A 16,765-nucleotide genomic window follows, 5' to 3' on the forward strand; every position below is an offset into this window, starting at 1 on the left:
GTGGTTTTTGTCGCTGCGGTTGTGGTTGTTGTCGCAGCAGTTGTGGTTGTTGTTGGAGTAGCTGTGGTTGTTGTCGCTACAGATGTGGTTGTTGTTGGAACAGCTGTGGTTGTTGTCGCAGCAGTTGTGGTTGTTGTTGGAACAGCTGTGGTTGTTGTCGCTGCAGATGTGGTTGTTGTCATTGCAGCTGTGGTTGTTGTTGGAGCAGCTGTGGTTGTTGTCGCAGCAGTTGTGGTTGTTGTTGGAGCAGCTGTGGTTGTTGTCGCAGCAGTTGTGGTTGTTGTTGGAGCAGCTGTGATTGTTGTTGGAGTAGCTGTGGTTGTTGTCGCAGCAGTTGTGATTGTTGTTGGAGTAGCTGTGGTTGTTGTCGCTGCAGATGTGGTTGTTGTTGGAACAGCTGTGGTTGTTGTCGCAGCAGTTGTGGTTGTTGTTGGAGCAGCTGTGGTTGTTGTCGCAGCAGTTGTGGTTGTTGTTGGAGCAGCTGTGGTTGTTGTTGGAGTAGCTGTGGTTGTTGTCGCAGCAGATGTGGTTGTTGTTGGAGTAGCTGTGATTGTTGTTGGAGTAGCTGTGGTTGTTGTCGCTGCAGATGTGGTTGTTGTTGTAACAGCTGTGGTTGTTGTCGCTACAGATGTGGTTGTTGTTGGAACAGCTGTGGTTGTTGTCGCAGCAGTTGTGGTTGTTGTTGGAACAGCTGTGGTGTTGTCGCTGCAGATGTGGTTGTTGTTGGAACAGCTGTGGTTGTTGTCGAAGCAGTTGCGGTTGTTGTTGGAGCAGTTGTGGTTGTTGTCAGTGCAGCTGTGGTTGTTGTTGGAGCAGCTGTGGTTGTTGTCGCTGCAGTTGTGGTTGTTGTTGGAACAGCTGTGGTTGTTGTCGAAGCAGTTGCGGTTGTTGTTGGAGCAGTTGTGGTTGTTGTCGCAGCAGATGTGGTTGTTGTTGGAGCAGTTGTGGTTGTTGTCGCAGCAGATGTGGTTGTTGTTGGAGCAGCTGTGGTTGTTGTTGCTGCAGTTGTGGTTGTTGTCGCTGCAGATGTGGTTGTTGTTGGATCAGCTGTAGTTGTTGTTGGAACAGCTGTGGTTGTTGTTGGAACAGCTGTGGTTGTTGTCGAAGCAGTTGTGGTTGTTGTTGCTGCAGTTGTGGTTGTTGTCGCTGCAGATGTGGTTGTTGTTGGATCAGCTGTAGTTGTTGTTGGAACAGCTGTGGTTGTTGTTGGAACAGCTGTGGTTGTTGTCGAAGCAGTTGTGGTTGTTGTTGGAGCAGTTGTGGTTGTTGTCGCAGCAGATGTGGTTGTTGTTGCTGCAGTTGTGGTTGTTGTTGCTGCAGTTGTGGTTGTTGTCGCTGCGTTGCAGCAGGCTGTGTAGAGAATCTTACGTCATTTTCATATTTCATCACATTAACCACATCTTTATGAATAGGAAATTCTTTGACAAATTAAATGTTTTCCTACCAACAACAAGAAGAACGATGACAAACATCTTTGCGATCATGGTGATGCTGATTTTCTGCTCCTGTCTCTGAAAATAAAAATTCACTGTGGTTATTATTATTTAAAGAAAGCATTATTCCTACAATTGCCTTAATTAAGCTTTCTAAAGTTATCTTGAAAAGAAGTTTGAGATCTAAAACCCATAATATAAAAAAGTTCCTATTCAATTACATAATTTAAAATATAGATGTTTTTCTATAGTACTGTTTTTGTGCTTTAAATTTAAAGTGTGGACTGAAGGACAATTTGCTTCTTCTACAGCTCTTTGGTTATGTCTTGATTGATAGTCCACATCTCTCAACGAGGTGCTTGTACACATGTAGTTTGAAGCAAAAGCAACAAGAAGAAATTAAGAAATCATGAAGCAAGGCTCTGACTATGATGACCTTATTGTTCCTGACTGTAAATCAGAGCAAAAGTCACCACTTCATGTTTATAGTGTTAATCAACTCCAATATTGACATATATCACTCACCCATTAAATCTATCTATCTATCTATCTATCTATCTATCTATCTATCTATCTATCTATCTATCTATCTATCTCTGTGTGTGTGTGAATGTGTCACATATTATTTATCAAGGGTAATAGCAAAAACAAAACAAAAACAGAAGCATAATAAAAACTTTAGAACTTTAAGATAAACACAACCCAACACAACAAATTGCTGCCTAAATTACACCATATGTTGCCAAAAGATCATATCCAGAAATAAATCTATCAATTCATCTTAAAATCACATGTAGATGTCAGATATATATTTAATATTAGGGTTACTTACATAGTATTTCTTTGCTTGTAAGTCGTCCACTGCAGTGAAAGAAAGTGATGTTCTCTGACTTCATCTCCTCTTTTTATAAGCAGCCAACATGAACCTGAGGACAAATATGTGCAGGTGGAGTAATGGTAGTTATCGTCATGGTTTAAGGTGTGTGCACTAAACTTTTATTTACCTGCATCTCTCTCCTATTGTCCTCCTGAAACAGTCATCACTTTAATTTTAGCACTTACACACACACACACACACACATATTTGTGACATGTTTTGACGTGAGCTTCTACACTTTCTCTGTGTGACTATGACTACATTTATGTGATTGTATCTTTATGGCTACATTAGGACTCTATGTGGTCCATAAAAGATGACCATTTTGGATAATAAAATCTGACAGAATAAAACAAATATTCGGTGATTAGTTTTGGATTAACTAAATCTCACAACCTGCTGACTAGATTTAGACGGAGAATCAACATTTACAGGTTGGTGGTGCTCGGTGGGCAGTCAGCGTCCACATCAAAATAACTCTGATTTCTCTCTTTTTAGTAGAACCATATTTTAAAATTATTCTTTGATTATTCGTCTTCTTGATTCATAACCTAAAAACATGTTCATATATACATTATCTCACGAAATTGAGTTCACCCCTCACATTTTTGTAAATATTTTTTTACATCATTTCATGGGACAACATTGATGATATGACACTTTGATCAAATGTAAAGTAGTCAGTTTACAGCTTGATTAACATTGCAAATGTGCTGTCCCCTCTAAATAACTCAACATACAGCCATTATTGCCTAAAATACTTGCAACAAAAGTGTGTACACCCTTAAGTGAAAATGTTCAAATTGTGGTTCAGATGGAGTCAAGAATGTTTTGCAGCAACCAGGTGAGGAGCACAAAGACAAGTGTGTCTTTCAAGCATGGTGGTGGGATGTCATTGTTTGGGGCTGCATGACTGCTGCTGGCACTGTAGAATTAGAGTTAATTGACGGAACCATGAAGGCCAACATGTACTGTGACCAGAGATGGGCAGCAGAAAAAAGTAATCGGATTACAGTAACGTGTTACTTGCGACGGTCGTGGCAACAGCTGTGTGCAGACCAAATATCGATAATATAATGAGTGCGGAGAGAGTATGAGCGTGCAGCATTTAAAGTGTGGAAGTACTGACCTTACTTTGAGTTTGATTTCATAAAAAGTGACAAAAACATTAGCGTCCACTGTACAGCGCGTGGGAAGAAAACTTCTTTTACAGTGAAAAAAACCCCTAAACCTCTGAGCAAGCACCAAGTGCGCTGCCACAGGAATGTGAAATCCACAGAGAAACTCGCGGATTCTTCCACTGACAGCTGCAACACACCTGCACCAGGGCAAACCTCCGCCTGCCTCACTCCTGCTATACAGGTGAAAATAGAGCAACAGGACCGCTGAGTCTTTGACTTTATTTAATTTCTGCTGTGTTTTACTTGCATCTATTTGAAAGAGTGAGTGTAAACACAAAACCCTTTTTATTTTATGTGCTGGAATGTGCAGAAAATAGTTTAAATGTTAAACATATTTCTTCCAGTCAGATAATGTGTTGATGCATAAAATTAAAAGATTAAAACTAATAAAATAATTTTTAAAAAGAGACTTTTCCATTTGATTACATTTTATATGATGGATTACGTAGAAAACATAGAATTGGGCTGAAAGATCTATCGCTTTATCACCTGTTCAGGTTGTAAATCATGGTTTTAAAACTAACTACATAACTAAGTAACTAATTACTTTTGAAAATAAGTAATCAGTAAAGTAATGGGATTACTTTTTGGGGAAGTAATCAGTAATTAGTTACTGATTACTTTTTTCAAGTAACTTGACCAACACTGACTGTGACATACTGAAGCAGAGCATGATCCCCTCCCTTCAGAGACTGGGCCACAGGACAGTTCTCCCACATGATACCAACCCCAAACACATCTCCAACAAGATCAGTGCCTTGCTGAGTAAACTGAGGGTAAAGGTACTTGACTGGCCAAGCATATATGAACATATATACACATATTTTTATCCTTTAAGCTCGGGTCCTCTACCAGAGGCCTGGGAGCTTGAGGGTCCTGTTCCCAGGACTGCTCTCTTCTGGACAGAGATCTCCAATGTTGTTCCTGGGACCTGCTGCCTGCTGGAACCACTCGCCTAGCTTGGGAGTCACCGCACCTAGTGCTCCGATCACCACTCGGACCACTGTCACCTTCACCCTCCACATCTTCTGCTAGCATCTTGCACCCTGCTGTTATGTGCTGGATTGTCTCAGGGGCATCTTTACACAGCCTGCACCTGGGGTCTTGCCTTGTGTGACAGACCCCAGCCTCTATGGATCTTGTGCATAGTGCTTGTTGCTGTGCTGCCATGATTAGTGCCTCTGTGCTGTCTTTCAGTCCAGCTACAGGTAGGATTTCTGGATGTCAGCCACTTCCTCTATCTGCTGGTGGTACATACTGTGTTTCGCTAAGCATGTGGTCGGTTATGACCATCATTCTGATGGACTCATGGATTTTCATTGTTTCATCCTCGACTGTGGTGCCGACACTCGCCAGTCCCCTGCCACCTTCTTCCGCTTAGTGTACAGTCTCAGGGTGCTGGACTTGGGGTGAAATCCTCCACGCATAGTCAGGAGCTTCCTCGTCGTGATGTCGGTGGTAACCAGCTATGGAGGGTCCAGGTTGCAAGCTTCGCCAAGATCCTATCTTTCAGGTCAGTTCTTCTCGCACTCAATGATTCTTGGTAGGTACCAAGCCCCAAGTGCACTCTCAACATCTCCCACCTGACCTGTCATCTTGGCTCCCCCATTGTGTTGTAGCTCGTCAATCTCGAACCATGAAAGCAGTTAAAAACTTTTTACAGCGTATTTTTATGTATCTGAGGGCTTGTTTTGAATATGCTGTTGGTGTTGACCATTGTTAATATTAAGACTTTTCTCTTTGATTCTTGCTCTCTGAGGAATGCACCACATCCATCAAACAGGAGTCAGCGCATTACTGAATGTCTGGGATTTGCCCATCATACCTAAACATAACCTGTGTGACCTTTTAATAAGCTGCTTCTTGTGGCAGAGAAGCATTTCAAAAGTGTGACAAGACGTTAGTGGAACAGCAATGATCTGTGTGTTTGTTTTCTCACATCAGCGGATGGCTGCTGCTTTCTGTCGCGACACCAACCCTGAAATATCCACCAGACATCACAACCTACACATATGCAGGTAAAAAATCCTCAGATGTTCAACTGGAGGAGTCACCACAAAAACAGCATTTTGTTACAAGATGAAAAACTGAACGAGAAACTGAAGATTTAATAGTATTTCCTGAGAACCCTCTTTTGAGTGAATGGATTACACAGCAGTGGGGAATAGACTTCATCACAGTAGATGTCTGTCTGAGAGTGCTGTAACTGAGCTTAAGGATATAATTCACCCACTGTTAGCATTTTCAATGCCCTGTACCAACACAGAGCAGAAAAGCTACCTGAAAGCTGCTCCCACAGAAGTTAGTTATCTTGTTAATAATGTTCCATATGAATCTGGATACTGTAGCTGCTGTGAAAAAGAGCCTCAAATCAGAAGTACTTGATTCCCTGATATAACAACAAATGTCTTGTTGTAGCTGTTCCTTTGGCTTCAACCTACAACTGTCACACTGGATGGCCTCCACCCTGTTATTTAATATAAATGTATGCATTTTTTAGCGTGCAACACCAACTACAAGTTGGAATTTGATCATTAAATTAGTTTGAAGTCTTTCCACTGTATGGAGTGCCTGTACCTGATTTTCTTAGTTCTTTAGAGACATAGGGATGAACAGCAGTTTGTCAGCAGGTTAGAAAAGTATACTGTGACTACTCCTGTTTTTCTAGTGATGCTGACTCAGTCATATGTGGTGTGGTTTTGGAAGCATGAAACTGAAGTTGCTTCTAGTTACCTAAACCTTCAACCACACCTCATTATTTAGTCTCCTGTGTGTTAACAGAACTAGAACTGGGGTACACAAACAACTCAAAGCATTTTCCACATTCTCGAGGAGGTGGAGTCTTCCCTGAGGAATGCCACATATCCATCAAACAAGAGACAACACGTCACTACTGAGTATTGAGGATGCACCTTAGGCAACTACGTCACAACAAATCTTATCCTCACTCACAAACATCACAACACACGTATGTACCATGTGTTCTAAAAAAACAAGCCTCAAACCTTCAGCTGAAGCATCGACAACATGAATAAAAACACTCTTGTGCCGGGTGGAGTCCTGTACTGATGTGTCCAAAAGTTTCCTCTTACAAGATGCTGCTGTCATGCTCTCATCTTTTAAGATGTCAAAGTTTAATTGCATGTATGAGCCTTGGGTTGCACCTTATTAGCCCCAGCAATAAGTTTCACCTAAATCCTCCTGGAGCCCTAAAGTCAACAAGAAGCCAGCCATGGTAGCATTTTTGTACTAATGAACTCTTCCTAGAGATTTGATTGTATCAGTGTGATCCTTGGTGAGTTCAATCTAAAGACCTTGTTGATCATAGATTGGAAAACTTTTAATCTTTTTGAAAAGGGCCTTCTATTTTTTGCCACATGAAGCAAAAATGACTTACAATAAAAACTCAATAAAGATTCACATCGTCTAATTTACATGCTTGATAAATGAGACTGTCTCTGGACATCTGTTTGTCAGTATTAGCTCATTATCATCAGATTTACATGGAAAATGTTCAAAATGTGTGTGTGTGTTATCAAACACTATTGCGTGGGCACAAGAAGTGATAAAGAAATTGTGCAACATTATAATCAAAATGAAAAAAAGAAGAAGCTCCTGGACTTAACCCTCTCGAGGCAGGCGTTGCCGATTTGCAACAGTTAAAAACAAACAACCTGATTACCCCACATACATATTTTATGAGTTTTATTACTCAGAAGTACCACTGCAGGACTTGGTTGTGCATTAGTAACAAAAAGTTTAATTTGAGCATGAGGGGGTTAAAGAATACCTGACTGCCAGCCCACTGAAGTGTGAAGGCCCCATATTTGTCTACCTGCAACTACCCTTGTACATCTTTTTCTTAATTTGTGTGTATGATGTATAATGTTTCCTTTTATTATGTGGCTGTTTTGTGGCAAATGAGTTCTGTAAACAGGTGTCTCTTGCAAATCAGGGCCCTATTTCAGGAAGCCGGTTTAGTGCAAACTCTGAGTAAGTACACCCTGAGTTAACGAAAACTCTGGGTTTTCGGTTTCACAAAGCGAGTTTAGATTAATTCTGAGGGAGTTACTATGACGACACACTCCGTGAAGCTAACCTGCCCCCTAGCAGGTTTACTTCAACTAACCCTGACTTTCTCCGCCTCTTTGTCGGAAACCTGACTGTAGGAAGTGTCAGACATGGCGTGCTCCTTCCTTGAAGAGCCAGTAGATGTTGAAGCCCAAATTCTCCGCAGAGCTCTCCGCCGGGAGAGAGTGATTAGAGCGCGTTCGGACATTTTATCATTTCCTGATGATTTTCTGTGTGAACGTTACCGTTTTTCAGCACAATCTATAATTTATTTGAATAACATCCTCAGGCCTAATATTGCTCATGTGACACATCGCGGACATGCTCTCAGTTCTGTACATATTATTTGTATTGCACTTCGGCTTTTTGCAAACGGGAGCTTTCTGTATAATATTGGTGACGCTGAGCACGTTTCCAAGGCTACCGTCTGTCGGGCAGTCAGGAATGTTACAGTTGCACTGAAACGTCTCCTGTACTCGTCTGTGGTGTTCCCCGGTCATAGACCCACAAGATTTATCAAAGAGGGATTCCACAAAAATTGCAGGTATCAGGATGAACGAAACTTAATTCATGATGTGGTGATATTTGAACTACTACTTAAATTTTACATTTATTCTCACGGTTCCCAGGCGTGATTGGCTGTATAGATGGCACTCACATTCCAATCATTGCTCCTTCAGTAAATGAAGGAGACTATGTGAACAGGAAGTCTTTCCACAGCATTAATGTACAGGTACATAGTTCCCTGTAGCATTTCAAACTAACAAATTATTTCATTATAGTAATGGATGCTAATTTGTGTTCTCTGCACTGTGAAGATCATATGTGATGCTGCCAACATTATCACAATGTGGAAGCCAACTGCTCAGCCTCTGTGAGTGGTGGTGGTGGAGGACCCCCACCTGTTTTTCGGGCCTCCGCTTTTTTTCTGTTGGCTATAACGGGTCACATTTGAGCATACAGAGTAAGCAAATATGTACTTGTAATGTGCTCAGATAATTTCAATGAGTGCTTACAGAAAGGAAAATTAATGTAGCCTCTAACTGCAATTGATTTACATCGGACAAACAGACCAAGCACTATGGCTCATAATACAATTACACCTCACCTGTTTGGACTATATTTTTATATTTCATTTTTACTTGCTGCCAGGAACGTTTGGGGCCTGTTGGGTTGCACCTGCGCTCAAATCACATCACAAAATAAAATGTATGGAATAAAAAATAAAATGAAAAATAATAAAATAACGTGTTAAATGGGTGGAAATCCCTAGATCAATGTTTAAATTAACACTCACGCATTGACTCTGTCGGCTATGTTTTGCCATGCATGCTCCCTTTCTTTTGCAGCTGAGGCTGTGTTACTTTTTACCGCGCAATTTGCATGTTATCGGCATATGCTGCCATCAGAATTTCGGCCTCAAGCGCTCTGAAATACATTGACCGCGCCTTCTTTCCCTCCGTCTCCATGGTGACTCGCTTAATCTGTGCTCCACTGATCAGGGCTTTATGTATCCTCGTGCGCGCGCTTAACTTGGGGTTAAAGCAACTCCGCGTTGATTGAACTACTTGTTATCAGCCTTTCTGAAACCGAATATTCCGAGTTGGACAGTTCGGGGTTACTCAACCCTGAGTATCGTTTTTCACTCTGAGTTTTCTAAAACCGGCTTCCTGAAATAGGGCCCAGATCTCAGTCTCAGTGAATCCTATTTAAATAAAGGATTTAATTATTTCTATTCCAGCTACTCTGCTTAAGCGCCTGAGAACTGAGCTTGGAGAAATAAAAGTTTACACCTTTAAAGAGCTTAGATTGCAAGAATCCTTTACCCTCACTTTCTCTTACCTGTGTATATTTGAATATTCAGGTCTAAAAAGTGAAGATAATGCTGAAATGCATTAAACCTCCATTTTCACTGATGCATGAGTATGGTATGTATTTGTCTGATTAACTGAGAGGCTCAGTCAGCATTTTCAGGTCTTGTTTATTACAGCATAAGTGTGTAAGTGTCTTTTAGTCAGGTCTCACCTTGTGTCTCTGATAACTGAGGAATGACTTCCTGCATTAAGTGTTGCAAGAAGAAAATGAAAGCAAATAAAAAGCAAACTCCCAACTTGCAAGAATGCCTTTAAAACTGACTTCTTATTTCCATTGATGAAAACTTCTTCATTTCAAGTAAATGAACCAGTAATATTTAGAATGTGTGTAAAAGAAAAGACAAAAAAGAGAAATCAGAGTTATTTTGATGTGGACGCTGACTGCCCACCGAGCACCACCAACCTGTAAATGTTGATTCTCCGTCTAAATCTAGTCAGCAGGTTGTGAGATTTAGTTAATCCAAAACTAATCACCGAATATTTGTTTTATTCTGTCAGATTTTATTATCCAAAATGGTCATCTTTTATGGACCACATAGAGTCCTAATGTAGCCATAAAGATACAATCACATAAATGTAGTCATAGTCACACAGAGAAAATGTCGAAGCTCACGTCAAAACATGTCACAAATATGTGTGTGTGTGTGTCTGTGTGTGTGTAAGTGCTAAAATTAAAGTGATGACTGTTTCAGGAGGACAATAGGAGAGAGATGCAGGTAAATAAAAGGTTAGTGCACACACCTTAAACCATGACGATAACTACCATTACTCCACCTGCACATATTTGTCCTCAGGTTCATGTTGGCTGCTTATAAAAGAGGAGATGAAGTCAGAGAACATCACTTTCTTTCACTGCAGTGGAACGACTTACAAGCAAAGAAATACTATGTAAGTAACCCTAATATTAAATATATATCTGACATCTACATGTGATTTAAGATGAATTGATAGATTTATTTCTGGATATGATCTTTTGGCAACATATGGTGTAATTTAGGCAGCAATTTGTTGTGTTGGGTTGTGTTTATCTTAAAGTTCTGAAGTTTTTTTTTAATGCTTCTGTTTTTGTTTTGTTTTTTGCTATTACCCTTGATAAATAATATAGTGACACATTCACACACACACAGAGATAGATTAGATAGATAGATAGATAGATAGATAGTATAGATAGATAGATAGATAGATAGATAGATAGCTAGATAGATTTAATGGGTGAGTGATATATGTCAATATTGGAGTTGATTAACACTATAAACATGAAGTGGTGACTTTTGCTCTGAGTTACAGTCAGGAACAATAATGTCATCATAGTCAGCGCCTTGCTTCATGATTTCTACATTTCTTCTTGTTGCTTTTGCTTCAAACCTACCGTGTCAAGCACCTCGTTGTGACGATCTGCATAAGAGAGACACTTCGTCCCCCCGACACTGTACTATCGAAAAACATCTATCTTTTAATTGTAATTGAATGACTTTATTTTATTTTGGTTTTAGATCTCAACTCTTCTTCACAGTCACGTTGAAGCTTAATTAAGGCAATTGTAGGACTATGCTTTCTTTAATATAATCACCACAGTGAATTTTTATTTTAGAGACAGGAGCAGAAAATCACTCACCATGATCGCAAAGATGTTTGTCATCGTCTCTGTCTGTTGGTAGGAAAACATTTGATTTGTCAAAGAAGTTTCCTATTCATAAAGATGTGGTTAATGTGATGAAAATGAAAATGACGTAAGATTCTCTACACAGCCTGCTGCAACGCAGCGACAACAACCACACTGCAAGCAACAACAACCGACAACTGCAGCAACAACAACCACAGCTCTCCACACAACCATGGCAAGCGACAACACCACACTGCACAACAACTTGTAGCGACAACAACCACAATCTGCAGCAAACAACAACCACAACTGCTCGAGCAACAACAACCACAACTGCGCAACAACAACCACACTGTCCAGAACAACAACCACAGCTGTCCAACAACAACACATCTGTAGCGACAACAACCACATCTGACCAACAAACCAAAACTCAGACAAACAACCAAACCAAGCTGGTCCAACACAACCACATCTGCAGCCGACAACAACCACAGCTGTAGCAAACAACAACCACAGCTGCTCCAACAACAACCACATTGTACGACAACAACCACACGTCTCCAACAACAACCACATCTGCTGGCGACAACAACCACAACTGCTCCAACAACAACCACACTGCTTCGACAAACAACCACATCTGTAGCGACAACAACCACAGCTGTTCCAACAACAACCCACATCTGTAGCGACAACAACCACAGCTGTCCAACAACAACCACATCTGCGCGACAACACCACAACTGCACAACAACAACCTGCTCCACAACAACCACTCTGCTGCGACAACAACCACAACTGCTCCAACAACAACCACAACTGCTCGACAACAACCACAGCTGTGCCAACAACAACCACATCGCTGCAGCCGACAACAACCACAGCTCTCCAACAACAACCACAACTGCTGCGACACAACCACAGCTGTCCAACAACAACCACACTGAGCGACAACAACCACAGCTGCTCCAACAACAACCACAAACTGCTGCGACAACAACCACACGCTCCAACAACAACCACAACTGCTGCGACAACAACCAAGCTGTTTCCAACAACAACCACATATGCTAGCACAACAACCACAGCTGCTCCAACAACAACCACAACTGCTTCGACACAACCACAGCTGTTCCAACAACAACCACACTGCTGCACAACAACCACAGCTGCAGCGACAAACAACCACACACTGTCCAACAACAACACAACTGCTTCGACAACAACCACAGCTGTTCCAACAACAACCACAACTGCTGCGACAAACAACACATCTGTAGCGACAACAACCACAGCTACCCAACAACAACACACAACTGCTGCGACAACAACCACAGCTACGCCACACAACCACCATCTGCAGCGACAACAACCACAGCGTTCCAACACACAAACCACAACTGCTGCGACAACAACCACAGCTGTTCCAACAAACAACCAAGCTGCAGCAACAACAACTACAGCTGCTCCAACACAATCACAACTGCTAGCGACAACAACCACAGCTGCTCCAACAACAATCAAACTGCTGCACAACAACCACACTGCAGCGACAACAACACGACTGAACAACAACAACCAGACCGCAGCGACAAAAACCACAGCTGCTCCAACCAACAACCACGACCTGCAGCGACAACAACCACAAACCGCAGCGACAAAAACCACAGCTGCAGCGACAACAACCACCAAGCTGTTCCAAACAACAATCACACACTGCGCGACAAACAACCACAGCTGTTCCAACAACACCTCAACTGCAGCGACAACTACCACATCTGTTCCGACAACAACCAACTGCAGCGACAACATGCAGCTGCTTCAACAACAACCAAAACTGGCCCGCTACAGCAACAACCACATCCTCTGCTATTCTCAACAACATCAGCTTCCTTACAGTAGTTTTCTGGCTCTGTCGTCACATGTACTAGATCATTTTTAACATTTTTAAGTTCACATCCATCCAAATGCAACAAACTGAAGTACCTGTGACGATTTGAAATGTTAAGTACCAAATGTTTAATCATATTTATTCTTATTTATTATGGTTTTTATTTATTTATATCTATCAGAGAAAAGTTGTTAAATGTTTTCCTGATGTTGTGTGTTTCCAAACAGGTGTGATCTACAATCTCAACACTGAGCTTATCAATAATAAAGTCTTTTTGCACTGATTAATAAGTGTCTCCTGACTTTTTAAAGATGAGAATAATTTCTCATAATAATCATTTCTTCTACAATAGTCAGTGTTAATACTGGAGTATATTCAGCTTTGTTTATATTGCTGCACAATCACAATAGTTTATTTCATCATGTTTCCTGTTTGTAAATTAAAGACCCGGATTGTGGAAGAGAGATGAGACGAGATGAGATGCCTTATTAGTCCCACGAGTGGGAAAATTTCAACCTTGAAGCAGAGTCGATTATGAGCTCCCGAACTCCTTCTGTGGGGCGAATGCCGCTGGATCCCATAACTGGCTGGTCCATACTGTCACGGCGAATGGGATGAGCCGTGTGGAGAAAAATAAAGGGAGGATCCAATGTAGGCACCGTGGAGGTGCGAAAGGAGTTTATTGTAAAAATAAAACACAAGTGAAAACGGCAAACGGAATAAAGATAATCTGAACTGGGAAAACAAACTACTAAATGAACACGAACATGGAGGAGGTTGAGCAGAGGCATATGACGGTAGACAGCAGGGAGAACACGCGGATGAAACACGGTAGATTCACAGACAGACCAGCGACTACAACATAAGAAGACATGGACTTAAATACACACAGAAAGAACACAAGGAGATTACAACACAGGTGGGGAAACACAGCTGGAAGTAATTGACGAGATGAGACAAGGGAGGCAAAACTGAATACGCTCACATAAAACACGGACCTTCACAATAAAACAGGAAACAGGAAATAACAACACAAGACGCAGGACTAGACACTGAACTAAACATGCAGAAAAACGAGGGCATCGAAACTGGAACCTAAGAACTGACCCCTCAACCAGAAATGACCTGAAACATAGAATTCTAATAATAATCAACAAAGCACAACAAGAGAATCAGAAAATAATCCATAATACAAAATCAAACCAAACATCCAAAATACTGGTGTCAAACTGACCCAGAACCATGACAATTAGTATCCACTCCAGCATCCATTCAGCTTTATATAGGATTAATAACGGCTGTTCTAGTGTGGTGAGGTGTGTCACAATGTCACACAGACAATACAAGGCTCAACATGACGACCTGTCCTGAAGATTAAGTCACGTAAGTAGAGTTCATTGAAAAGTAAAATAAATTAAAGCGTGCCAGCAGTGATGAGGGGGAACTGGCACATCAGCGCACGTTGAAGGGGCTGCAGTTGAAGTAGGCTGGTGGTACTTCCTGTCCCGGGAAGACATCGTCTGATATGTCATGTAGTGTGTATCCTTGAAATCCACAACAGAAATCTCACGTACATCACCTGTTGCTTATTTAATGCTACCAGCAAAGAATCAAGACTTCATGAAAACGGAAAGCTTTGAGCATTAACATACAAGAAGTCACCAAAGATCATGCTACTCCAATTCAGTCTCAGCAGTTCATTAGAATACAAGGTTTGACATAGTGAAAACACCACCACAAATTACACTTGACCCAAAAATTGACTTGTGTTGGGTTGAACGGCAGCGAGGTCAAACTCATTTTACATCCCAAACACATTCCACCTCATTTTGAGTCTATGTGGGCCAGACCAGGAAACTCTCCTTTCTGTGATGCACGAAGTTTGACAACACATTTTATCCCTGAGATATCTTTAAATAACAATGAAACAAACCACACAGCGAGAGCAGCAGGACAATACCCCGCCTATCCTGGGTAAACCTGCCCCCCAAGATCCTAGGGTATGTTGCTATGTCAAGAGATGTAATGGCTATAGCGTAATTAAAAAGGAGCAAAAAGGCCGCACAGCACAGCCAGCTAAGATAAGATCAGGAAGAGAGATAGCTTTATGTCACTGTTAACAACACAATGAAAGGCAGTTTGGCATCTCTCCATTAGCAGTGTAGATTCTTTACATTAAAATTACTTTAGAAAAAAGATAAAAGACACCCGCTATATACATTTGTAACAAGTTATATATGCTGTAAGGTGCCATATAAAGAGCACCCCCCCCCCCCCAAGACCCGCCTGTGTGAATAATTGGTGTCACGGAACCTCGAGAGGGAGAAGGCATGGATGGCCAGGAGGTAGAGGACACCCCCAGAAAGAGAGCGCTAGTAAGCACCCCTATTTCCTAAATCCACCACAGGGAGGTGGAGCACTCCCTGGCGACCTGTTGGACTCCCAAGACTACACACAGACCCAGGCTGGTGTAAGTTTGAGATAAGTCACTGCAAACATCCACCCAAACTGTATCAACTCACCCCATCCTCCCTCACCCCCTTGTGGCCCAACGGGCACTCAGGAGCCCCAGAGACACAGACCGGACATCTCGATGTGGGTCAAACGTGTCTATATTGTGTGTAGATGCCTCAGTTGAAGATTAGGGACTTTTTCCAGTTCATAATGTACATACGTGGTGTTGTGATATTAGTTTTTGTTGTGTTGTGTTGCCTAACAGAATCTCCATTTTTCCTAACAAGCTGTTTTTCGGTCGAATGGCTCTAATCCAGACTGCGGAAGAACGGGTTTGTCTTTCTGGAGATGTTCTGTTCAGCTGGCTTGCTTTACTTTAATAACCGCAGAAGCCCAGGTAAATCACTAAATGTTTGTTTCCAGCTTATATACTGAAGGAACAACTACATTTTTTAAGGACAAGAGAAGTACGCCCGCTTAATAGCTTTCATTGATAATGGGAGTGCAACTGCCAAAAGAGGATCGTTTGTCGGGGGAGTTCTTCAGTAATGGAATCATTTTTTTCTGTTATCCAACTTATCCACCAGTTTGGATTAACAACATGTTTGTAATTGCAGAGTACAGCATCTGATATATGTATATGATGCTGTAACGCGTGCACTGAACGTTTGAAGTTATTCTAACATGGGTGGACAGCAGTACAAACCAGCATTTCAGGAAACCTAGCTGAGCATTTTAATCTGGGCCTGTCTCCAAATCTTACAGTATAGGAAGGAGCGGTTATTGAAGCGGCGACACTGAAGCTGCTTCTAGTTACATAAACTTTCAGCCACACCGGCGAGGTTAGTCTACACATTAACAGCTCTTGGAATGAGCGCTTAAAGCAGTTTCCGCTCACGGTAGACCTCCGAGGTGGTTTGAGTCGTCCACTGAAGATCCCCACACACTAAGCGGTAGTGCCTTTCACTGTGGCAATACTTTTTAATCCAACAGTACAATAGACTATCATAGCGTGAAATGTGACAGTCCCGTGTGTTCTTATTCCTATTATTCTAGTTTATCCCTGATAAAGTAAATCAAAATGTACCATTTACATTAAGAGGAGCAAAATGAAATCAAAATAGGGAAAATTGTGTAATGAAAGAACATGACTGGATAACGGTTCTGTCTGTAAGTTTTGTTATAACACAGATTGCAATTACACGTGGGCAAATGGAGGTAAAGTAAAAGGACCTTTAACCCTAGCTTTTTTGTTTATTCTCGGCAGCCTGAAATGGAGTCCGGAGTTTGACAAACGAGTTAAACCATGAATGAGTGAAACTGATTTATTTCTGAAACACAGGTTTGGAGTCCAGGGACGGGGTCTCAGAGAGGAGAA

General features: G+C 41.6%; 1 long non-coding RNA gene across 1 annotated transcript; it reads right to left on the bottom strand.

The window, feature by feature from the left end:
* Positions 1-1,328: 1,328 nt before the first annotated feature.
* On the bottom strand, positions 1,329-2,426 carry LOC120718243. The gene is made up of 3 exons (XR_005692434.1): positions 2,266-2,426; positions 1,445-1,511; positions 1,329-1,350 (listed from the first exon to the last, which is right to left on the bottom strand). It is a non-coding gene; the product is annotated as an uncharacterized LOC120718243 (long non-coding RNA).
* Positions 2,427-16,765: the final 14,339 nt, after the last annotated feature.

Source organism: Simochromis diagramma, unplaced genomic scaffold, assembly GCF_900408965.1.
Source record: "Simochromis diagramma unplaced genomic scaffold, fSimDia1.1 OVJJ01000030.1, whole genome shotgun sequence".
Classification (NCBI taxonomy): Eukaryota; Metazoa; Chordata; class Actinopteri; order Cichliformes; family Cichlidae; genus Simochromis; species Simochromis diagramma.